Source organism: Impatiens glandulifera, chromosome 3 (assembly GCF_907164915.1).
Source record: "Impatiens glandulifera chromosome 3, dImpGla2.1, whole genome shotgun sequence".
Taxonomy (NCBI): Eukaryota; Viridiplantae; Streptophyta; class Magnoliopsida; order Ericales; family Balsaminaceae; genus Impatiens; species Impatiens glandulifera.
In genome coordinates, this window is record NC_061864.1 from 37,676,921 (window position 1) to 37,703,941 (window position 27,021).

Consider the following 27,021-nt stretch of genomic DNA (forward strand, 5'->3'; position numbering starts at 1 on the left):
GTCTTGGTTCACCAATCACGATTCCACCTGTCCCTTTTCTGGAGCGCATCAGTTCGAACGCAGATTATGGTTTCTTACAGAGCTCAGCAGGAAGCTCCATACGAACAACTTTCCCAGCTACCAAAGAATCTTTAGGAACTGGAATAATGGATTCACCAGCCACAAGGGTAAGAAAAACACCTTGTTCTAGTTGCGATGACTCTGTAGCACCAGTGGCTACAAGATCAGTTCGAACAACATGAGACTCAATCCTGTCAACAGTTTCATCATTTGGACCGGCTGACTCAACAGCAAGCCCTTCAGCAGATTCTCTCAAAGGAGAGAATATAGATTCAGCTTGTTCCACTATGGGAACATCAAATTTAGGCACATCGACCAAAGATTTAGAGGACTTCACCTTTGCAGATTTAGACGCTCGGGGCGCCCTTGTCTTCTTCTCCTTTGAGGCACAAGACCTCGAAGGTTTCCTCAAAAAGGTTGAGGGAGTGGATAATGATGACATTGGAGTTGCAGCAAGTACGCTTGGACCTTGCTTCAACCTTGAAACAACAGATTCAGATCCTTCTGATTTGGACTTTTCAGACTGGAGGAACTGGCCTCTAATTCGTTCACCGTTTTGGTTCTCTTTGCCCCTGTTGATATAACAGAAGTATAAGGCTTGGATCGGGTGGAAGGTTTTCCACTGGTCTGGAAACTGGAAGCACCAGATGCAGATTCAAGGTTGTTCTTCAACCTTGTCAGCGTGCTAGCCACTGTAAGAGCAGTAAATACTCTTAGATAGTTGATCTGCACCGGTTCACCAACGGGAACCCCCAAATGCTTCAACAAATGACTCAGTTGAGCCGCATATGTAATACTTTCTTTGTTCGTCTAACTGATAGAATAGCACAAGTTCTGAAAAAGGGTATGAGCCCAGTTTACCTGGATCCCTTTTGAGATAGCACATATATAGTCAAAACGGTCTTGACTATAGAGATTGAAGGAACCAGCTTTTCCTTGAAGCGCCTTCGCAACCACGTCGTTCAGAAGAATGAAATGTGGTTTGAATACTTTTTTGAATCCATTCACATGGATCTTCAAACCGTCTGCAGAGAAAGTTGTCTTCATCTCCTTCATGATTTCTGAAGAGAGAACCAAGTCGAATAGATGACCCTCCGTCGGCAGTTCAAAGAACTCCGCATAAACTGCTTCGTTGAAAGAAAACTTCGTTCCGTTGACGGTTGCTACGATGGAATCATCCACCATAGTTTCCTTTTTGAAGAACTCGCGAACTTCGTCTTCGTAGAAGATGAAAGGTCCTCCTAGATACTTCCTTAACCCAGAATATTCTAGGGTTTAGAACATCTTCACCACCTCCGGTTGATCAAACGTATACACCGATGGAAAATCCACCTGCAAAGTACAGTGACCGAGAGTGATTTTCTTCACCATTTTCGAAAGAATATAAATCGACACAGGATTTCAGAGAGATTTAGTGAGAGAAATACAAAGAAAGCTAGGGTTCTTAGGAATTTTGAAGGATTGAAAACTTTCAAATTCATGCAGTAATGTCCTTATATAGATGAAAGAGGGAAATACAGAATAACCGTCTATTCTAGGGGTATGGCCCATTAATAAATGTTAGACGTCTTTTTTCAAGAAGTCATCATTAAAAATGAGGGTATATTACTCATTTTCTCTAACTTGATAGACACGTGTCTTCATGTTATTAAGAGATGACTGTTTGATGTTTTGAGCGGGAAAAGCATAAAGCTCTCAACGTGGGACAGTTGTCCTTGATCAGTCTAATCGGCACGTAGTTAGACGTTTTATTTACTCCACAAATCCATATAACACACGTCTATTAGACGGATAAGTCTATTAGACGCATACGTCTAATTCCGTGTTTATAAAAATCCGTTTAATGTTTATTAGACGTGTACTCTAATTCTGCATAAACACCACGTGTTAGATGTGTGTTTATTAGACGTAAACATCCTTTTGCTCATAACGTAAAAACGTCTAACGTCTATTAGACGTGTCCGTCTAATTGCGTAGGTATAGAACCTCAACATATAGACTTAGATGTATGGATTATGAGCAAAAATACGTCTAAGTATATACTGTTTCTTTTAGACACCCTTGTCTAATTAGACCGATTAAGGATATTCGTCTAGAGAGTATCTTTACTTCCAGAGAAAATTTTCCCTCTCATTATGAATATAGAAATTAAGAGTTTAATAAATAATTTTTGTGGTCCAAACACTAAAAACATTTTTAACAAATAAAAACATTTATTCTTCCAGAATTGCAGATGCCATTGTTGATCTTCCAAGCTGTGTACTCAGAGGAGTACTCTTCTAGCTTCCTTCCTGAGATCCTCTTGCATCACCTACAAAATAAACTATTTACACATTTTGGTACCCATACTCAATTGGGTCCTCGATCAATTAGTCCCTTAGGAATCCATATTTGAGTTATTCTGATGGACTTCCCATTTTGTGTTGTAATTAATGCATAAGATTTTGTCTTAGCAGATGACTTATTGCTAGCCACTAATCCTTTGACTTAAAGTCAGGTTTTGAATTACCAGACTTATTATCTTTTTCTAGCTTATTCTTAAGCCAGCTAACAGTTGGTGGGACATAAACTATTTCATTTTTGAAAGTAACTTCTTCATGAATAAGATCAGATTCAATATCAGTCACACTTCCTTTAACAAAACTTATTGGCTTAAGTTTGTCATTTGATTTTGACTTTTTGCATGAAAGATTAGGGTCATTGCTATCAAATCCCAATCCGGATCTAAATATAGCAGGTTTCAACATGCTGATCTAATATTTAACAGCATCTCCTGATCTTGTCCATGTATTGACAATATAATTTAATCTCTTGTTTTCAGATGAAAGAGTTTGAATCTGTTCCTTGAGTATCTCATACTCAGATGAGATCTCTTCAATCTTCTTTTCAAAATCATTTGACTCTTCCCTTTTAGATAGATTTAGTTTATTTAAATCTGATGAAGATTTAGTTTCATTTAGAGATTCTGCTAGCTTTCTGTACTCGATGACCATGTCATCTAGTGTAGCTACCAATTGTTCCCTTGAAAACCATTCTGAAGAGAAATCAAATACCTCAGTCTCCTGAGTTCCTTCTTTATCTTCTCTGGCCATGAAGCAAGCCACGTATTCTTCATCACTTTCACTAGATGAAAAGTACGAGCCACGGCTACTTCCTCTGTTCTTTCCGTCACCAGCTATAAGAGCCTTCAGCTCTTTTCCATCATCATTGGTATCTTCACGCTTTGGCTTCCGGCATTCCGATGCATAATGACCTTTAATACCACAGTTAAAACAAGTAACATTAGCTTTAGATTTTCTATTATCAATAGAATTTGAAGAGTTTGAGTTAGAGTTGCTCTTCTTCATGAAGTTTCCAAACTTCTTCACAAAGAGAGACATTGCATCGCTGCTCAGCTGCTGAGCTACCATCTTCACGTCCGGAGCGGTTGGTGGCTCTTCAGCAGTCACCAGCGCCTTGGCAATGATAACGGATGTGGGCTGATCTTCTTTCATCCTACAGTTCAGCTCGAACTCATAGGCCTTGAGGTCAGCTAAGAGATCAAAGAGAGAGATTTTGTTAAGATCTTTGGATTTTCTTATCGGCATAGTCTTTATATCCCATTCTCTTGGAAGAGCACGCATGACCTTGATAGCAAGCTCCCGATTGCTATATGTCTTGCCTAGAATGGACAGAGAGGAGACAATCTTGTTGAATCTGGTGTCGAAATCGTTCATTGTTTCACCAAGACGCATTTTGAAGCTAACGAACTGTTGAGTTGCAACCATGATCTTGTTTTCCTTGGTTTGTCGAAATATGCATGAAAACGCGGTCAACCGTCCCAAGTTAGCCATAAAATTTCAATTACCGAAACCATGATGCATTTTATTTGTTGGTTTTCCATGACTTGTTTTATCGAGATATCTTATTCCGGTGTGAAGAAATATCGAAACGAATCGACATTTGTTCAGCTTTGGATTAAACTATCTGTTTTACCAAGTCATTTCAACCGTTCAATATAAGTACATGTGATTTGGTAATATGAATTTGTCAGGCATAACCGGAGATATTTTTCTAGTTAGCATCCTTGAATGTTTAATTTCTATTCAGGTACGGCTTGAGAAGCGTGAGCTTCTTCGTGAGTTCATACTCCGGTTTTTCATGATGATGTATGTTTGAAAGCATGCATCAATATTATTGCAAAAGTTGTTTACTATCAGTAAGTCCTAAAATATTTCTGAAGTAAGAAAACTTAGCTTCCTGTAGCGGTTTGGTGAAGATATCAGCCACTTGCTGTTCGGTTGAGACATACTCCAGCCGGATGTGTTTCTGTTGCACATGCTCCTGGATGAAATGATGTCTTATGTCAATGTGTTTAGTTCTTGAGTGCAACACCGGATTGTATGTGATTGCTATTGCGCTAGTGTTGTCATAGAAGATTGAAGATTCTTTGGCGGTTACACCGAAATCTCTAAGTTGCTGTTGGATCTAGAGGAGTTGTGCACAGTAACTTCCGACTGCTAGGTACTCCGCCTCTGCGATTGAAGTTGCAACTGAAGTTTGCTTTTTGTTGTACCATGAGACCAGCTGGTCTCCCAAAAACTGACAAGTCCCACTTGTACTCTTTCGATCGATTTTACAGCCTGCGTAGTCTGCATCAGAATAACTTATTAAATTAAAAATAGAATCTTTTAGATACCATAATCCCACGTCTTGGGTTCCTTTTAGCCGCGGTATAGTGTGATTGCTTTGAATTGGCTTGAAATCTTTTGCATACTCTGACCGCGAATAGGATGTACGGTCGACTAGCTATTAGGTAAAGTAGTGAACCAATGATTCCTCGATATGCTGTTATGTCTACTACTTAACCGTCCTCATCTTTATCTAGCTTTACGGATGAGCTCATCGGTGTAGCCGGCTCGGCGCATGTGTCCATTCCAAATTTCTTCAATAGTTCGGCTGTGTATTTTGGATGTCTTATAAAGGTTCCAGTTTCAATCTTTTTAACTTGAAATTCTCCCATCATATTTATTTGAAATTTGTCAGTCATCATTTTTGAAAATTTATCACATAATTTTGGATCGGTTGATCTGAAATGATATCATCAACATATATTTGGACAAGTAATATGTGTTCCTTTTTCTCAAATTTGAAAAGGGTTTTATCAACCGAGCATATTGTAAATTTGTGATCAAATAAAAACACGGTTAACGTGTCATACCATGCTCTCGGAGCATGTGTTCTGGATTTTTAAAAACTGGAGGTTGATCAACATATACCTCTTCATTTATTTTACCATTTAGAAAAGCACTTTTAACATTCATTTGGAAAACTTTGAAATTTTTGAAAGCCGTAAATGCCAAAAATATTCTAATGGCCTCAAGTCTAGCCACAAGAGCAAATGATTCTTCAAAATCAATGCCTTCTTCCTGTTTGTAGCCTTGAGCCACTTGCCGAGCTTTGTTCCTCGTAACTAAACCGTCTTCATTGAGTTTATTTATGAATACCCATCTTGTTCCTATGACCGATTTATGTTTCGGTCTCGGGACTAAGTACCAGACTTTATTTCTCTCAAACTCGTTTAATTCCTCTTGCATTGATAAGATCCAATCGGGATCTATCAAAGCTTCATCCACCTTTTTGGCTTAATTTGTGATATGAAAGTTGAGTTTTCATAGTGTTCCAAATTTTGTCGCCTAGTTCGGACGGGTGATGAGATGTTACCTATTACTAGTTCAAGAGGATGATTTTTATTCCTTCTAAGGTTTATCCGGGACCTGTATTCCAAGCATTCGGTTGGCTGATCAAGGTTAGACTGAGCGTTGAAAAAGAGTCAGACCGACCAATTTCTTCAGTTGAAACTGAAGCGTCAACTTTCTGCGGTGAAGCAGCTTGATCAGACTGAGGTTCAACATCAACCGCTTGATCATTGACAAACCGTCTGTAGACCGGAACCTCATCTTCATCATCATAATAGATATTGAAATTTTCCATTTTGTTGTGAAGGTCGAAGGGTAATGTAGTGTTTCGTTCAACCGATTCATCAAAAACAACATGAGATGTTTCTTCAACCGTTAAAGTTCTAGTGTTATAAACTCTATATGCTTTACTTACGGCTGAATAACCCAAGATTATTCCTTCATCGGATTTAGCATCAAATGTGGTCAAATAACTTTTGTCGTTGATGTGAATATAACACTTATAGACAAAGATCCTAAGATACCGGATATTAGGAACTTTGTTATGGTATATTTCAAAAGGAGTATTAGTAAAACATTTAGTAATTAAAGACCAGTTTTGAGTATAACAAGCAATATTGATAGCTTCGGCCCAAAATTTTTGAGCAACACCCGAATCAGCTATAATTGACCTTGCGGCTTCCTTGAGAGTTCTCTTTCTTCTCTCAGCCAGGCCGTTTTGTTGAGGTGTTCTAGCACTAGACAACTCGTGCCTAATACCAGAATCATTTAGAAAAGTAGTTAAAGTACTATTTGTAAATTCGGTTCCTCTATCACTTCAGATTCGGTCAATTCAAATAGACTTCTCATGTTGTATTCTCAAAAGTAGTTTTATCAGATTCGGCGTAGCTTGACTTTTAAGTTCCAAAAATGTTACCCAAGTAAATCTAGAATAATCATCAATAACTACCATAGTATATTGCATGCCTACTAGACTAGTTACTCTAACTCGACCAAACAGATCGATATGCAATAATTCTAAACATCGTTCGGATTGAAAGTTTCCATTGCTTTAGAAAGATGATTTTATTTGTTTTCCCATTTGACATGCAACACATACTTTATCCTTAGAAAATTTGATGTTTGGAAAACCATGAACCAATTCTTTAGAGCATATAAAGTTTATGGTTTTGAAGTTCAGATGGTTTAGCCGTTTGTGCCAAAGCCAGTTCGGATCATTACTAGCTATCATGCAAACAGGATTTTCAATTTTAGTTTTCCAATCAACTTTTTAAATGTTTCCCATCCGGTTTCCGGTTAATAATGTATCACCTTGATGATTTTTAACAATGTATGCATATTTATGAAATTCAACCGTGTACCCTATATCACACATTTGACTTATGCTTAACAAGTTAAAATGCATGTTTTCAACTAAAAGCACATTGGTTATAGATAGGTTAACATGGACAATCTTACCTTTGCCCACGATTCTACCTTTTGAGTTGTCACCAAAGGTGATCATTGCTCGGGTTTCATAGATAATATCGGATAGAAATCCGCTGTTGTCGGTCATGTGTCTTGAACATCCGTTGTCCAAGTACCATTCCAAGTTTTCCATCCGCGTGCTCCTCCTAACCTGCAACAAATAAATATTTACACATTTTTGGTACCCACATTCAGTTGGGTTCGTGGTTCTTTAGTCCCTTTGGGATCTAAACTTTAATAAGTCGGATCACTTTCCCGGTAATTGTCTTAATTGATTTTCTGGTACCCGGTTTGACAATTTCTTGTCTACCAAATAGTACCTTATGTTGTCGTGATGGTGATTGTATATTAGTTCTTTTTGAATATGTGTCGGTTTTTCTGTTCACTAATCGGTTGGTTTTCCTTCTCTCAGGATGAAGCCATTTCTCTGAATCAGTTGGGCTTATATATTTTATCTCTTTTTCCGGTTTTAGGTTATGTTCTGCCTCAGTGTCGGCTGAAGAGCTCTTGACAAATCTTATGAAAGAAAGATTGTCTTTTGTGAGTTTCATCCCGTTTGAAGAGGTCTTGTTATCGGATCTGTCATTTTTGTAGCCGAGACCGTATTTGCATTTTGGATGTCTTTTATAGTTACACATTTGATTTATGGCTTCACAAGATCTTTCCCAAGCAACCGTAAGATATCTGGTTCTTTCATCTTCTTCGATTACCGGTTGGACTGTCTCCTTGAGCTTCTCATTCTCTAAGGATAGTCCGACCGGTTCATATACCATGGTTTTGCATGGCTCACCAGTGGTACCACTTGACTCTCCGGTTTCTTAGTTTGACCGAGTCGATATATAAGTAGACAAGTTTCTGAACTCAGCAACCATTTCGTTGAGTGCAGTAACTAAATCTTCTTTAGTAAATTCATCGGATGAGAAGTCAAATACCTCTTCTTCATGTGCCATGAAGTATGTAATTCTTTCTTCTTCGTTCTAGGTATCGGAGTTAGCCCAGCTGCTTCCACCGTCAGATGCAATGAGTGTCTTCTAGATTTCATTTCCTACACCAGTTTGCTGATTGTTGTTCCTTTGATAGTTGTTTCCTTGGTTGTCGTTTCGTTGGTAATTATTTCTATGGTAGTTGCATCCTTGGTAGTTGTTTCCTTGATAATTGTTTCCCGGTTTTCGGTCGTCTCTCCTCGGTTTCCTACATTCTGACCTGTAATGACCAAAATCGTCACAATTAAAACATCTTACATTTGATTTATCAGTATAGTTGTAGTTGAAGTTGTTGTTCGATGGTTGATTCTTCTTCATGAATCTCCTAAATTTCTAAGGTAGCATGGCCATCACGTCTTCACTGATCTGGTTAGCGCTTTTGATGGGAGCAGGAATAGTTGATACATGGACAGTCGGTTTCACCGATGTCACCAAGGCTCTGGTTGCGGTTGATGCTAAAGCTTCATCTTCGATCCGAGATTTTATCCCGAATTCGTAAGCTTTCAGATCCTTAAACACGTCGTGCAGCTTCATTTGTCCGAGATTGTTTGATTCCCTCATCAACATGGTTTTGATGTCCCATTCACTTGGTAGAGATCTCAAGGTTTTATGATGATCTCCCGGTTGTCATATCTCTTTCCAATTGTGTGTAGCCTGTTGAATACACTGGTGAACCAGTCACTGAACAAATTCATGTTTTCTCCCGGTTTCATTTTGATGTTCTCATATTTTTAAGTTGCCACCAAGATTTTGTTCTCCTTAGTTTTGTCATTTCCTTCATGGATCTGAATGATCGTTTCCTAGGCTTCCTTTGCGTTTTGACAGTCTGAAATCTTGTTGAACGTGTTGTCATCTATCGCTTTGAAGATATGTCTCATGCAATGGTTGTCCAGGTTGTTTCTTCTTTGATCTTTAGCCGTCCATTCTTCCGTCTCGTTGTTGATCTTTATCGGACCCTCCTTTGGAACTTTGCTCATCTCATCATCGAGTGTGATCATATGAAGATACATTTGTTTCTTCCAGCCGCTAAATCCTTCACTATTTAGCATCTGTGGCTTGTCGTTGTGGGTCATGCTTCCCAACCCCATTTTCTTCGGTTGCTTGAGTGTTAAGATTCCTGCTCTGATACCACTTTTTATGATCGGGATCGCCCTTGAAGGACTAGGGTTCCCTCTCTTAAGGGTGAACGCTTACTACAACAACACACACTGGTAATAGTCCGGTTAGAGACTTAAACCGCTTTTTAACAATACACAAGCTGTCACAAACCTCTTGAACCGGGTTCAAGTGCGGAAGTGGTTTGTTTCAGCTTGAAGCAACACACACAGTTCAGTTTGGAGATTATTTAGGAGATATCAGTTTGAGGAGAGAACCAGTTTGATTTAGGAATATATTAATTATCTCGGTTTAGATGATTCAGTTAGGTTTGAGTGAGTGAGCGGAATATGAAAGTAAAAAACACGAGACAGGATTTTATGGATGTTCAGAGTTTAATCTCCTACGTAACCCCTTCTTCTCAAATAGTGAGAAGGATATTCACTAAGGATTATTACCCAACCACAACACACAATGCCGAACGAGTCTTATTTACTGCTCGTCGGTTACACCACTCACAATGATGTAATACAACAATTTTACTCAATAGTAAAATACACAAACAATACACAAACACTTTCGGAAATTTCAATCACTATTCGAAGTCGTACGTGAGATCTCAAGTTGCTGTTTACTTCTCTCTTGTATAAGCTTTTTTGTAAATGATCTCACGCGTATGTTTCTTCGGCACTATTGGCTTCTATTTATAGAGAAAATATGATAACGGTCATAATTTTCTCTCTCTTCTTGATTGGTCATTTGAAGTCACGCCGATCCGGTTCAGAGGTTGCGTGCACGCTTTGTCATATCAGACACTTGACAGTCATGCACTTAGGCCGGCTTGCATTTTTGACACATGGCATGCATGCACCATGTTAGCCGCATGAATCTGATATTGCTTATAGAGATAGATAAACAGTTTCATCATTGTTTTCGTTGCATGCTTCTAATCGGATCTTATCTTCTTTTGTATCTTCGAGAAATCTTCTATGTCGTCATATTACGTCATTTTCTCAAATTCGCCACTTTTCATATTTTCCGTTGAACATTTATGATCTTCAATAAGAATGTGTCAGCCGGATGAATTTAGCTTTTGTTAGCCGATCTGGTTGAGGAGTTCAGCCGGTTTTATAGACTTCTGACCGGATCATTTAATCGTGTACTTCAACCAGTATGATGCGGCTTGATCTGTACCTGCACAAGAATATTGAGATTAATTAAGTTTTTTGGCCGGTTAAAATTAATCTACTTAATTTTTCTAACAGATATATATGATAACAACTTGTTATGAAATAAAATTAAATTTGATTTTTTAGATATTAGTTCTAAATTAAATTTATGATATTACAAATAAATTTTACAAGTAAATACAAATATATTATATATTCCATTTAATGTTGGTATAAAATGATCACTACAATTATGCGTTTAATAAATTTGGGCATCATTATACCAAATTCTTTTGAAATGATAAAATTATATAAAAATGGTAATATATTGAAAAGTATTATAAAATATGGAAAAATGATATTTATATATTAATTAATTGTGTCTATCATCAAATCAAAGAAAAACTGTTCAACTGAAAATTACATATCAAATTATTAGTATTTGATAATTGTATTAGGAAAATTCTAAAATTTGTGATATATGTAAAGAAAGTAATAACTATGTATATTTTATATTTTAATCATCGCTAAAGTTAACTCATTAATAAATATTGAGAAATGAAAGTAAACATTTATCTTTTTTTTTTAATAAAGGAGAGCTAGCATGACAATCCACAATCATGACTCCCCATTTAAACTCAAAGCACTCTAAGATAGAAAATAGCTTATGTTTGTAATATTGTTCTAAATTAATATATTTAAAAGTATTATAAAATATGGAAAAATGATATTTATATATTAATTAATTGTGTCTATTATTCAATCAAAGAAAAATGAAAAACTGTTCAACTGGAAAATTTGGATTGAAAATTACATATCAAATTATTTGTATTTGATAATTGTATTACGAAAATTCTAAAATTTGTGATAAAATGTAAAGAAAGTAATAACTATGTATATTTTAAGCATCGCTAAAGTTAACTGATTAATAAATATTGAGAAATGAAAGTAAATATTTATCTTTTTTTTTAATAAAGGAGAGCTAGCATGAAAACCCACAATCATGACTCCCCGCTTAAACTTAAAACACTCTAAGATAGAAAATAGCTTATATTTGTGATATTGTTCTAAATTATAGGGATATGGATAAATTAAATAGCTTTTTTGTGAAAAATAATAATATGTTATTCAATTTAAAAAAAACGGTAAGCTTATCATTTTTTTCGTTAATAAATACGAAAAATATTAAGTTTATAATTTTTTTAATTGACCTAAATTTGAATAATAATAATAATTAATTTTTATCGTGCTAAGACAAGAAAAGTAATCATCACAAATAGATCTAGCCGTACAATATATATTTTGGTTAGTATTGACCCATAGCCACTTATATATTTCTATTAAATATTGCATGCTTTTAAGAAAAAAATATTGTATTTTTAAATTATTAGGCTGTTATTAAATTATAAATATTTTTTAAAATTAAAGTTATTGTTAAAATAAAAATACTAACATATTTTTTTCTAAAACGATACTATTCTAATTTTTAACTTCATTCTTAGTTATGTAATTATCAACCCGATCTTAAATGAGTATAACCGAAGTATAATTGAATTTAAATTTATTTAAAATCGATTAAACTGCATTCACAATTAAGTTATATTTTAATTTTCCTTTTTCTTATATATCTCAATTTAGAGGAGGAGCTGTTAAATTATGAATATATTTATTATGTGAACATACAAAATTTTAAATATTAAATTTTTAAAGATATACAGATATGGTACAAACTGATTTTGAATTACAAAACATTTTCAACAAAATTATCTATTTATTGAGTGCATGAACTCTTTTGATCTTTTGTTGTGTCATTTCAGCCCTTCGAGAAATAAAAATTTATACACTTAAAAAGATAAAAATGAGAAGTTCTTTATAAAATATCAGGTATAAAATTTTTAAATTTTTTCTTTTTCTTTTTAACCCACCTAGTAAATTATTTTCTTTCATTTTTAATCCTTCATTTAATTTTTTTTATTTCTTCAAATATTTGGATCATTCTTCTTATTTGTAACCTATGTTCTTATGACAACTTATCTTCTTGACATTTTTATCTTACGGTGGAACAAAGCCGGACCCGAGTTATGGGCTGCCCCACCCGCTAGAAAAAAAATCAATATATTTTTGTTTCCCTAGGTGTAGTTTAGAAAATTGATAAAAAAAAATTGTTTTTGGTGAGATTTGAACCTATAACCATATAAAAATCTTTATTTCTATCTTGAACCATTAACCTATACCATTTTATGTTTAAACTCAAATTAATGTTTAATAAATACTTTAATATTTTTAACAAATTGGCTATCCTAGGGAGTGGGTTGCTCTAGCCCAATAATAAATAAAATATAAACAAGATAAAATCGTATATCAAAACGACTTTTGGCATCACCGGAAGGATCGAAACCACATTCGTATGCCGACAATTTAGGTCGAACTATTGTAAGCAAATAAAAAAGGTAGATTCCCTTTTATGACCAAGAGCCCATCCTTGATCAAAGTCGAGTTTTGCATTACGCCGCTCGTTGCAAAAGGCGGATCGCGGGTCAACTTGCCGGGCTTAACCTAGGGCTGGTCCTGCGGTAAAGGGAATTAATCTCTTGGTAGAAGTCATCTCAATTGAACTTTAAAAGGTAAGAAAACTCTTTAGATTTTTCCCTTTTTGTCTATATTATTTAAAGTTAAACTATAAATGATTGATTTGTTTAGGGAATGTTTAAACAAGTTAAGAGAACAATGACTTGTCTTTGTAAGCAATAACACCATTCGTCTAAGCTATTTTCAGTATAAGATTGAACAAATAATTAAGGTTCAAAAACTTTTTTTTGTGATTTTGTTATTATATATTTAATTACAAAAATTTTATATAATGATTAATTTTTTTTTATTGATTTAAATATAATTATTAATAAAAAATAGAATAAGACAAGATAAATAATAAAATAATGTATATAAATAAAAGGACGAAATAGTCTTTTACTCTTTTTATTAATTTATTCAATAAACAACCAAAAACAAAATTATTAAACATATATAATTTATACTTCTTTTATTCTTACAACCAAATATTAATAATCTATATAATTTATACATCTTAATGCCCCTATACAAATTATACCCCTTACAATTTATATAAATTTATATAACTTGTACCACGTAACAAACGCCCCATATAATAATATTTTTTATATAAAAATTTTGTGTACTAATAGTAAGAATATTAATTACTTTTTGTAAGATAAAATATTATTATTAAATAATATTTTAAAATATCATTTGATAACAATATTAACTAACAAAAATTAAAATAAATTAATAAATTTCAATAATATAAGTAATAAATGTAATGTTTTTTATTTAAAAAAAACAATTAAAATAAAAAATTAGCAATAATAATATAAAAAAATAAAAATAAGTAACTAATAAATAATGAAGTTGTTTTTATTAACTGTGATAAATTAATTAATTTTCGTCGATTATAATATTAGGTTAATGTTGAATAATTATAAATAATTGATAAAATTATTGTTGGAAAACAAAATATATTTTATACATAATATTGATATATTTTAAAAAAAGGACACATGCCGAATATAAACCTCACATTGAATTTTGCTCTAATTATTTTTTCTCTATTTTGTGGTCTTGTTCTCTTATTCCATCCACACATTTTTCATTTAACAAAATTTTACATGAACTAGTTGAGATCAAAATCATGATAAGAAACAAATATCATTTAAACGAAACTACTACAGATATTAATAATAGTCTATATAGAATCTAAGGGTTTAGTGTTGTGCCGCCTCTATGCTTGTAATCTTCTAAAACATGTAATTTATATTACATTTTTGTGTAACTAATTTTATTCTCAAGTTTGTGTTTGTAGAGGTAGCTAATGTTTTTAGCTTAGATTTATCACCGTTCTTACTCATCCTCATCCGAAATGAGGAAAATCATATTTTCCTTGAATCAAGTCTCTTTTATGTATTCTAAAGCTAATAAATAATGTTGTAGAAGTAGTTTTGTTTTGATGTATTAGATTGGACAATGTAATTGTAATACCTTTTATGAAATAAAATAATTTTTTTGAAATTTATTTTTCCTGTTTATATTTTAGATCTAAATTAAATATATGATATTACAAATAATGTTTACAAGAAAATACATATATTATATAATAAATTTGATGTTGTATAAATTGATCACTACAATTATGTGTTTAATGAATTTGGGCACGATTATACCTAATTATCTATAAATGATAAAATTATATAAAAATTGTAATACGGGTCAGAGTTTGAGGACAGTGATAATGAGGATGGGCAAAATACAGCTCTTTCTAATCCTTCATCTTCAATGGGTCCTTCCTCCTCTTATCAAGTTGAGAATCCTGAACCGACCGATAGTGAAATTCTTCCTCCAGAACAACCGATCATTGTAGAGGAGATTTAAGTTCAAAATTTAAAGTAGCTGACCCCCGCTCACTCTATATCGGATAAATCTTCTAAATCTAAAGGGACATCGGATCATAATCATTAGAACAGAGACAAGAGCCTTAAAGAACCAGATGGTCCGCAAGTTTCTCTTCAGTGCCCGTCGTGTTGTACCCATACAATCAGTCTCACTCAACTCGTATGTCTCAACTCGATCAAACTCTGAGAAAATACCCATGCCAGATATCCAACAGATTGTCATGAAAGTTTTGGATCCGTGACAAGAATCAATTAAAACTCGACTAGATCGAATGGAGAAATTGCACGCATCCTCCTCAAATGCGCAGAACCAAAAATTAGAAATGATGAGACAAGAGATACGACACAATGTGGGTAAGATGCAACCCCTACTCAACAAAACTTTCACCATATCACAAATAATCTCAAAGTGTTACTAAGTTTGCCATTGAAGTTCTCATATCACAAATAATCTCAAAGTGTTGCTGGTGCTGAGAAATTAAGAGAACATGATGAAGCGGCTCAACGATTTAAAGATGAGGAAAACGCAGTCGCTGAGGCTGCTAATAATTCTAAGGCTGCTAAACAAATTGTAGTTGTTAATCAAACTGAGGATGACGAAGAAGGGCTGACTTTATCTCAAATGACGAATCAACTTATGAACTCTTGGTTTCAACCTGAAACATCACAACCTGAAGTTCCACGCAGCACTCAGTCCACTCGTAGGTTACAAAGAGGCGATGGCTTTGCTGTTGATGAAGATCCTACTCCACCAAAGGGGAAGAGATCGTGGGCACAACACCGAAGATTAATCCAATGAACTCTTTATGGTCGGAGTAAGGAAGGACATCGAAAAGAGAACAAGAGGGAGACGTTAAACCTCTCTTTTCATTAATACGTTTTCCTTTTCTATTCTTCATTCATGAACTTATTTCAACATTATTGTGAACTTATTGATTTTTGATTAACTGCACTCTGTTGGGTTAAATTGTTTTGAGTAGGGGTCAAATCATTTTGACTAACGGTATTTTGATGATGAACTTGTGCAAAATTTAAATGAGAAGGAAACTAAGATGTCTAATTGTTTTTATGCAGGTGTATAAAACGTGCTAAGTTAGATTTAGCCTGAATCAGGTTCATTAGACGTATTAGTTAACAAATGTAGTTAGACGTGCAGTCTAACAGACGTAGTTAGACGTGCAGTCTAACAGATACGTAGTTAGACATACAGTCTAACAAATACGTAATTGGACGTGTAGTCTAACAGATGTAGTTAGACGTGCAGTCTAACATATACGTATTTAGACGTGCAGTCTAACAGATACGTAGTTAGACGTGCAGTCTAACAGATACGTAGTTAGACGTGCAGTCTAACAGATACGTAGTTAGACGTACAGTCTAATAGACGTAGTTAGATGTACAGTCTAATAGACGTAGTTGGACGTCCAGTCTAACAGATGTAGTTAGACGTGCAGTCTAACAGATATGTAGTTATACGTGCAATCTAACGGATACGTAGTTAAACGTGTAGTCTAACAGATGTAGTTAGACGTGCAGTCTAACAAACGTAGTTAGACGTGCATTCTAACAGACGTAGTTAGGCGTGCATTGTAACAGATACGTAGTTAGACGTGCAGTCTAACATATACATAATTAGACGTGAAGTTTAACAGATACGTAGTTAGATGTGCAGTCTAACAAATACGTAGTTAGACGTGTAGTTTAACAAACGTAGTTAGACGTGCAGTCTAACAGATACGTAATTAGACGTACAGTATAACAGACATAGTTAGACGTGTAGTCTAACAAATATGTAGTTAGACGTATAGTCTAATAAATACGTAGTTAGACGTGCAGTCTAACAAACGTAGTTAGACGTGTTGTCTAACAGATGAATGTTAGACGTAGGGTGTCTAACTCCATTAGACTTGGTGGTTTAATAGATCCTGCTATTAGTCGGAGGAGTCTAACTTCATTAGACTTGTTAGTCTAATTGGAGCACGTCTAATGCCTCGCTTCAGCAGTTGTTTGAAGTTAGCATCCATTTACCCACGATCAACTAGCTGTACGCTATTCCTGCTTCACTAATTCTTGCAGATCAGTACGATAGTCAGTTGCATCCAATGAATTAATGTCATGTAAGCAAATATTCTTCCTACTACTTGTTTCTTACAGGAAAACTCTAGAAGAATATTCGGCGCACTACAAGATTGGTACGGCCACAATCTTTGTACATAGTGTCTGTTGTACTAGTGTACTATGGAGGTTGTCCATGAGATGCTTTCCACGTTTCAATATAGAAGATTCGACCGTTGGTACCTGTTCTATATTTAAAGATCCTCAAGGACAACGGACGAAACGATGAGATAGCCAGTCTACCGAATTTACAATCGATCTTACGAATTTCTTACTTGTTTACTTACCGTGTTTGTACATCAAGTGTGAGATGTAATCAAAGTATTGTCTAGATAAGTGATATTCTTCAACATACTATAAGTTGAACAGAGTCTGTTCTGTTCAACAGTGAGCTAGCCTTGAAATTGTATTTGATTCTATGAAAAAGTATAGTGAATCCTTCTGGTGGTTGGAAGAAGGGGTGACGTAGGAGAGTTTTCTCCGAACATCCATAAACAACTCTCTATGTCTTTTACATTCTGTCCTTCATTCTTGCATTCGCTCTTAGATTCAAACCCAAGCAAACGTTTCCGCACTTGAATCGCTTCAAGAGTTTGCAAAAGTTTGTGAATAATAGAAAGTGATATTAATCCCTAACATGATTTCTATCAAACTGTTTTCCAGAAGTTGTCATCTATAGTTAGACCCCTGTCTCTATTAGTGCCACTGATCCTTTCACACTCTTTGTTTTGAATATTAAATAGGGCAGTAAAATGATGAATCTGAAAAATGTTTGATCAAGTTAAACTGGTTTTGATAGTTTTAGGTTAAAACAATCAAAAAGGGAGAAACTGATAAGAAATAGTTCACTAACTTTGAATATTTAGTTTAAATAATCACTGACTATTTAAGTTCCGGCAATCTATGAAGCACTTCCGGTATTATTTTGAAATCGGTATTTCAATAGAATTGACATTTCATTGAAATGCTTCCGGTTTTTCACACTTCCCACACTTTACCAACCTCGGGAATATATATATGGACATTTCCATCAAATACAAACATCAGCTTTTACACCTTCCAGATAATGATATCCATTTAAATGCAAAGACTGGTGAAGATCTCTCTACAACACCAGACTTATGATTAAAGAATCAGAGACAGGTCAAACATTCTGAGATACATATTTATTGGAGATTAAAATCACATTAATGAACATCTTAACTTATTATCATTCAAGTACAGACAAGATCAAAGAATATCTCATCTAATGTACTATTCTGGACCTCAACCAATCCAGATCAAGATAGATGTCCTATGAAGCAGATATACCCATTGAGTAGTAAATATATTCGTTGACATCTGCCTACTTATGAAGTCAAAGGTCAACCTGCCTCATTTCACATGACACCGAACCTTTGATAAATACCTTCAGACATACTTTGAATCTTCTTACGAAACTTAAGTTATCAACTCTCTAAAGCTCTCAAAGCTTCACAAACTCTCAAGTGTGTTAAAGTTCTAAAAGTGTATTACATACTACATATTATGTGTGAGTTAGTTAGTGTTGTAAATTGATAGAATTTGTTTCTATTCAATAGAGTGTGTGTGATAGAAGTTCGACAACAGGAAATAACTAAGTCCTGGTTATTCGACTGAGTTTGAGTACGTGTTGTAAACAAACTAAATCTTCTAGTGAATATCATTCTCGAGGTCGATAAGAAGTGGTGACGTAGGAGTTTGTATTCCGAACATCCATAAATTATGTGTCTTGCTTTGTGTGTTCTTTCTATCTTATCATTTATATTGATCATCTGTTGTTTCAATCCTAAAAAATAGTTCCGCACTTGACTTTTTCAAGAGTTTGTAATGGCTTATTTAGAATAGAAACTAGATAATCAACCTCTAACAGGGTTATTATCAAACGAAGTGTGTGTAAGCGTTCAACTTTGTGAGACCTCGTCTCCATCGTCGATCCCGATCCTAACTTTTATTCAAATTAAAGTTATTGTTAAAATATTAAATACGAACACATTTTTTCTAAAATGATTCTATTCTAATTTTTAACTTCATTCTTAGTTATGTAATTATCAAACCAGTCTTAATTGAGTATAATCGAAGTATAATTGAATTTAAATTTATTTAAAAACCGACTTATCTACATTCACAATTAAGTTATATTTTAATTGTCCTTATACTTATATATCTCACTTATATATCTCAATCTAGAGGAGGAGCTGTTAAATGATGGATATATTTATTATGTGAACATACAAAATTTTCAATATTAAATTTTTAGGGATATGAAAAGATGATACAATCTGATTTTGAATTACAAAACATTTTCAACTAAATTACCTATTTATTGAGTGCATCAACTCTTTTGATATGTTGTTGAGTCATTATACCTCTTGAGAAATAAAAATATATACACTTAAAATGATAAAAATGAGAAGTTCTTTATATACCTCTGTTTGGTTAGATATACAATAATGTAGATATATGATACTAATGTCTAAACTAAATTTTAGTTGATGTTTGGTTATTATTATTTTTTTTTTTTTGTATAAAAAGGTATAAATTTTTTAAATTTTCTCTCTCTTTTTAATCATTCATTTTCAATCTTGCATTTATTTTTTTTCTTTCTTCAAACATTTGGATCATTATTCTTATTTGTAACCTAAGTTCTCCTGACAACTTATCTTCTTGTCTTTTTCATCTTACGGTGGAAAGGAGTCGGCCTTGAGTTTTAGGCTGCCCTGCTAGAAAAAAATCAATATATTTTTGTTACCCTAGGTGTAGTTTAGAAAATAGATAAAAAAAATTAATTTTCGTGAGATTTGAACCCATAACCATATAAAAATCTTAAATTTTATCTTGAACCATAAGAAGAATGCGGTGGAGGGATTTACTCCCTTGGTAAAATTTCTCTCAACTCAACTTTAACAATTAAACAAATTCTTTGGATTTTTTTCCCGTTTTGTTAATATTATTTAAAATTAAAATATAAATGATTGATTTATTTAGGGAATGTTTAAAAAGTTAAGCTTGTTTATGTAGGCAATAAGACTAGTCGTCTAACTATTTTCAGTATAAGGTTGAACAAATAATTAAGGTTCAATCATTTTGTTGTGATTTTGTTATTATATATTTAATTACAAAATTTGTATATGATCATTAATTTTTTTTATTGATTTAAATATAATAATTAATAAAAAATAAAATAAGACAAGATAAATAATAAAATAATGTATATAAATACAAGGATGAAATAGTTTTTTACTCATTTTACTATTCTATTCAATAAACAATCAAACACAAATTATAAAACTTATATAATCTTTACATCTTTTATTCTTCCAACCAAATATTAATAATCTATATAATTTATACATCTTAATGCCCCTATACAAATTATACCCCTTACAATTTATATACATTTATATAACTTGTACCACATAACAAATGTCCCATATAATAATATTTTTTATATAAAAATTTTGCGTATTAGTAGTTGGAATATTAATTACTTTTTGCTAGATAAAATATTAGTTTTAAATAATGTTTTAAAATATTATTTAATATTATTTGATAATATTAAGTAACAATAATTAAAATAATTTAATACATTTCAAGAATATAAGTCATAAATGTAATGTTTTTTTATTTTGAAAAAAACAATTAAAATAAAAAATTAGCAATAATAATATTTTTTTTTAACAATAAGTAACTAATTAATAATGAAGTTTTTCTAATTAACTGAAATAAATTAATTACGTTTAGTCGATTATAATATTGAGGTTAATGTTGAATAATTATAAATAATTGATTAAATTGTTGTTGGAAAAAAAAACATCTCATACTTAATACTAATATATTTATAAAAGGACACATGCCCAAAAGAACCCTCATATTGAATTTTGCTCTAGTTATTTTTTTCTCTATTTTGTCGTCTTGTTCTCTTATTCCTTCCACACAATTTTTGATTTCACAAAATTTTACATAAACAAGTTGAGATCAGAATCATGATAAGAAACAAATATCATTCAAACGAAATAAATAAAGATATTAATGTTATTGATAGTCTATATAGAAACTAAGGGTTTGGTGTTTTTCCACCTCTATCAACATGCCCCCACAATTGTACACACCGCCTCCTCCATGTCCCAATAATTATTCTCTATGTATGCTTGTAATCTTCTAAAACGTGTAATTTATATGACATTTATTTGTAACTCATTTTATTCTCAAAATTGTGTTTATAGACGTGGTTAATGTTTTTAGCTTAAATTTATCACCATTCGTATTCATCCTCATCCAAAATGAGGAAAACCATCTTTTCCTTAAATTTATCACCATTCGTATTCATCCTCATCCAAAATGAGGAAAACCATCTTTGGTTGTTTTAAGTGTTATGTTCACATCAACGGCAAAAGTTATTTGACCGCTTTTGATGCTAAATCCAATGAAGGAATAATGTTGGGCTATTCAGTCGTAAGTAAAGCATATAGAATTTATAACAATAGAAAATTAACGGTTGAAGAAACTTCACATGTTGTTTTTGATGAATCGGTTGAACGTAACACTATAGTACCCTTCGACCTTCACAACAGAATGAAAAATTTCAATATTTATTCTGATGATGAAGATGAGGTTCCAATTTATAGACGGTTTATCAATAATCAAGCGGTTAATGCTGAGACTCAGCCTAATCAAGCTGCTTTACAAGAGGAAGTTGACACCTTAATGTCCACTAAGGAAATCGGTCGGTCTGACTCGGCTCATCCTACCGATACGTCTAACCTTGATCAGTTAACCGGGCGCTTGGAAGACACTACCAGAATTAATCTCAGAAGGAATAAAAATCATCCTCTTGAACTTGTAATAGGTAACCTTTCCTCACCCGTCCGAACTAGGCAACAAAATTTAGAAGAATATGAAAACTCGTCTTTCATATTGCAAATTGAGCCGAAAAAGGTGGATGAAGTGTTGCTAGATCCCGATTGTATTTTAGCAATGCAAGAAGAGTTAAACCAGTTTGAGAGAAATAAAGTATGGCACCTTGTTCCAAGACGGAAACATAAATCGGTCATAGGAACAAGATGGGTGTTCAGAAATAAACTCAATGAAGACGGTTTGGTTACGAGGAACAAAGTCAGGCTATTGGCTCAAGGATACAAACAGGAAGAAGGCATTGATTTTGAAGAATCATTTGCTCCTGTGGCCAGACTTGAAGCCATTAGAATATTTTTGTCATTTGCGGCTTTCAAAAATTTTAAAGTTTTTCAAATGGATGTCAAAAGTGTCTTTCTAAACAGTAAACTAAGTGAAGAGGTGTATGTTGATCAACCACCCGTTTTTAAAAATCTTGAACTAATAAGTCATGTATATCGGCTTGATAAAGCCCTTTATGGTTTAAAACAAGCTCCAAGAGCTTAGTATGACACCTTAACCGAATTCTTGTTTGATCACAAATTTACAATAGGTTTGGTTGACAAAACACTTTTTAAATTTGAGAAAAAGGATCACATCTTATTTGTTCAAATATATGTGGACGATATCATTTTCGGATCAACCGATCCAAAATTATGTAACAAATTCTCAAAGTTAATGACTGACAAATTTGAGATGAGTATGATGGGGGAATTAAATTTCTGCCTAGGTCTTCAGGTTCGACAAATTGACACCGGAACATTCATCAGCCAACCTAAATACACAGCCGAATTACTAAAGAAATTTGGAATGAACACTTGTGCCGAATCGGCTACTCCAATGAGCTCATCTGTGAAACTGGATAAAGACGAGGACGGTCAAGGGGTACATATAACCGCCTACCGAGGGATCATTGGATCACTCCTCTATCTAACGACCAACCGACCGGACATCTTGTTCGCGGTCGGAGTATGTGGAAGATTCCAAGCCAATCCAAAACAATCACATTATATCGCGGTTAAAAGGATCTAAAAATATCTGAAAGTAATTCAAGATGTGGGACTATGGTACCCAAAAGATTCAATTTTAATCTAATAAGTTACTCTGATGCAGACTGCAAAATTGACCGAAATAGCACGAGCGGGACTTGCCAGTTTCTAGGAGACCGGCTCGTCTCTTGGTGTAGCAAAAAGCAAACCTCAGTTGCCACTTCAACCGCAGAGGCAGATATAGCAGCCGGAAGCTGCTGCACTCAACTCCTCTGGATCCAACAGCAACTAAGGGACTTTGGCATAACTGCTAAAGAATCTTCAATCTTTTGTGACAACACCAGTGCAATAGCGATTACATACAATCTAGTGTTGCACTCAAGAACAAAGCATATTGATATCAGACACCACTTCATTCGGGAACATGTTCAGTAGAAACACATCCGGCTGGAGTACGTCTCAACCGAACAACAAGTGGCTGAGATCTTCACCAAACCGTTACAAGAAGCTAAGTTTTCTTACTTCATAAATATTTTGGGACTTATTGATAATAAACAAATTATACCTTAAGTGTTATTGCATGTTTTCAAAAATCTAAACCTTATGAAAAATCGGGGCATGAGCTTAGGGAGAAGCTCTCGCTATTCAAGCCATACTTCGATAGGAAATTAAACACACAGGGATGCTAACCGGAAAGATGTATCCGGTTAAGTTTGACAAATTCACACTGTCAAATCACATGTAAATATATTGGGCAGTTCAAATGACTTGAGTAAAACAGATAATTTATTTCCAAAAGTTGAACAAATGTCGGCTTAGTTCGACATTTCCTCACACCGGAATAAGCTATCTCGATAAAACTAGTCATGGAAAACTAACCAATAAAATGCATCATGATTTCGGTAACTAAATTTATCCGGCTAACTTGGGACAGCTGTCCGCTGTTTCTATGCATGCTTTGATGATTATACCTATGAAAAATTAAAACAGTTTATACCTCAATCAAAGTGACGACACATGTCCATCACTGAAAGAGGAAGACTAACATCTTTTCCATATTTTTAAAACCATGATGAAAATCTTTTTGCCATCATTACTTTGTCATTGGAAATAACCATTATACACTTCCACAAATTAACCTCATAATAATGACATCTCTAAGCACGCTTACCATCGGCTGCCTATATAAGTAGCTAATCTAATCTAACTTCAAAACACTATTCAAAACATTATTCATCACAAGAAAACCATCTAAGCAAAACTCTCTAAGAAAAATGTCTTTCTCTCTCTCCAAAAAGGTTCTCCTAGCCGATTTTGAATCTGTTGCTAACTTAGAGGACAATGAAGTCCGATGTATCTTCGGAGCTCTTGAGAGCACCGGTCTGAGAAGGTTTTTAGAAAACCGCTATGCCATTAACTACTCCTTAGTTAATGAGTTCTTCGATACAGCAAGGGTGATACATCATGAAGTCATCTTTACTCAAAACCATGGAAAATCATTCCTCTTCAGTTCGACAAATTTCGCAAACTTTTGTGAGCTGTCAACTGAAGGGGTCACCGATCTAACCTAATCTCTAGTGTTCATCAAAGAGATCAGACACCACTTCTCTGGCTCATTGACCCCAGTTAACACCTGGGGATCCAAGAGTTTGCTCGCTAACGAATACCAGGTTCTTAGCAAGATATTGAGTAAGTCCATCATGGTCAGGGACAAGTCCCAATCCTACACCCAACGCATCTTCGAGATGACGACGACCATCACCAAAGGAACAAGGGTGAATTGGTCGAGGATCATCTTCGACAACCTAAAGGAGCTAATTCTCTCCAACAGAACCAGCTACGCTCCACAGCTGAGCGGTTTGTTCAACCACATTAACAAATATCACGACATGGATATCATTCTCCATCTGAACCAGTTGTTGACAAAGGAGAGGATTTAAGAGATGATCGACAGGTGGGACAAGGCAAAGGCCAAGAAGACTCCAATAGTTGGGCCATCCCACTATTAATCTTCTTTTGTTTTTAACTGACTAATGCTGATTCCCTCTCATTTCTCTTTCTTTTCCATTACCGAACCGGTAATTTTGTTGTACTACTGGTTCGGTACATCATCCTTTTAATGACAAGCATTTCCTTCCTTTTCGGCTCAGTCTTAGGACATAAAAACCTTAAACTCTGAAAAATATCCTAGAACGAATAATTTCAAATCCACATTTGGAATAGACATATTCACTAACCAAAAGGCGTGCCTAGTCCGGATAGGCCAGTTAGCCTACATCGTACACTTCCAAAAGGTTATTCTCTTGAAAAGGCATCAAGTATTTAATGCATTTATTGACAATACATAAATGGTTAGATTTTTCAAAATATTCTCATTAAATGCCTCCTAATCGCTTGCACTATATAAGGACCTCATTAATCTTCAAGCAATCACACTTAGAAAGTATTTCTCCTTCTCTACATCTTGAACTTTCATCTCTCAAAATGAATGCTCAACTCCGGAACTCCATCATTGTTGACTTCGAATCTATTCTCAACACCAGATTCAACAATGTTCTGATCCAACCTTGGATCGTATCCGGTTTATAAACATTTCTTGAAGGATCAGACACCATCCTCGAAGCGGAGGTGCACGAGTTTTTCAATAATTCACAGGTGAGAGATGATGGCAACATCACCACATACATCGACTGCGAGTTCTACCGGCTCACTGAAGAGTCGTTTGTAGATCTCCTTAACCTACCAACCGAAGGGTTTTCTGACTTTCCTACTCCTCCCGTTCAAGTGAATGAGCGCTACGCACACATCTTCTTCGGTAATAACCATAAGGTTGGATGCTGCGGTCTTAAAGATGACCTAGCCCCTCATTTCCAAATCCTTTAGGACTTAATCTAGCGGTCAATCCTAGGACGAATGGAGAATCAGAATTACACTCGGCAAGTGAGTGACCTCATGATCGCAATCACAAACTACTCACCCATAAACGGGGTCACCTTCATCTTTAACAACCTGAAGGAGCATATCACGGCTCCCAGAAGAAGAATCGGCTTCCCTCCCCAAATCACCCGGTACATTCGTTTTGTCATTCCAAATCTCGGACTAAGAATCCCGGTAGGCCCAACAAACACGCTGACCGGAGATATGCTGTAAAGATGGATTGCGAGAATCGAAATCCGGACCGGCAACACCATGGAGGAATGGAAATTAAAAATGGAAGAATGTAACCTTCACCGATAATTCTTCTTGTTAATGTACCGATTAATTTCCGGTCATCTCGGTCATTTTGTTGTACGACCGGGTGACCACCTCACTTATTATTATCGATTAAATCCAAATCATTTACTCTTTCGAATGATTGCGGTTTAAATTCAAATTTTCGCTAAAACACAACTTCCGTTTTCACATCAAAATTTCGGCTTAAACAAAATTCGGCTAAACTCAAATCTCAACCGTCAATGGTTTACCACCAATGGTTAACCGCCAATAGTTTACCGCTCTAATTTACCGCCCGGATTTACCGCCAACAAGTTACCGCAATAACTTTTGGAGGGAAACTTTGGCGCCAAAATCAGGAACGACGCGACAGTTCAGTTCCTTAACCGCTAAGTAACCACACTCATATAAATAGGGAAGTTAGACCATTCCTCCCCTCACGCTTTCTCTCTCTCAGAACTATCACATTACGATCGTGTTCTTCCTCTCAAATCTCTTCATTCTCTCTTCAAAAACATCTTTAACTCCATCATGGGACGTGATAATGCGTTGTTTACTCATATCCTGCAGGTCGACTTCAATGATATTGAAGAAAACGGGACATCGAGTACAAGACGCTGATTGGATCTCTTAGAGACGCTGGTTTGTAGCACTTTCTGGGCGGTCCGTTCATCGTTCATCAAGATGAAGTTACTACATTCTTTGAAAATGCAAGTGTACAAAAGAGGATCATTACATCGATTGTTTGTGGCGTCGAGTTTGAACTTACCGAAGAAACGTTCGTCGAAGCTCTCTAATTGCCTACTAGTGGACGTGACTTCAAAACGAAGCTTTCTGGAGAAGATGCTGAGGCGGTTTAGCAGATACTATCCCTGAAT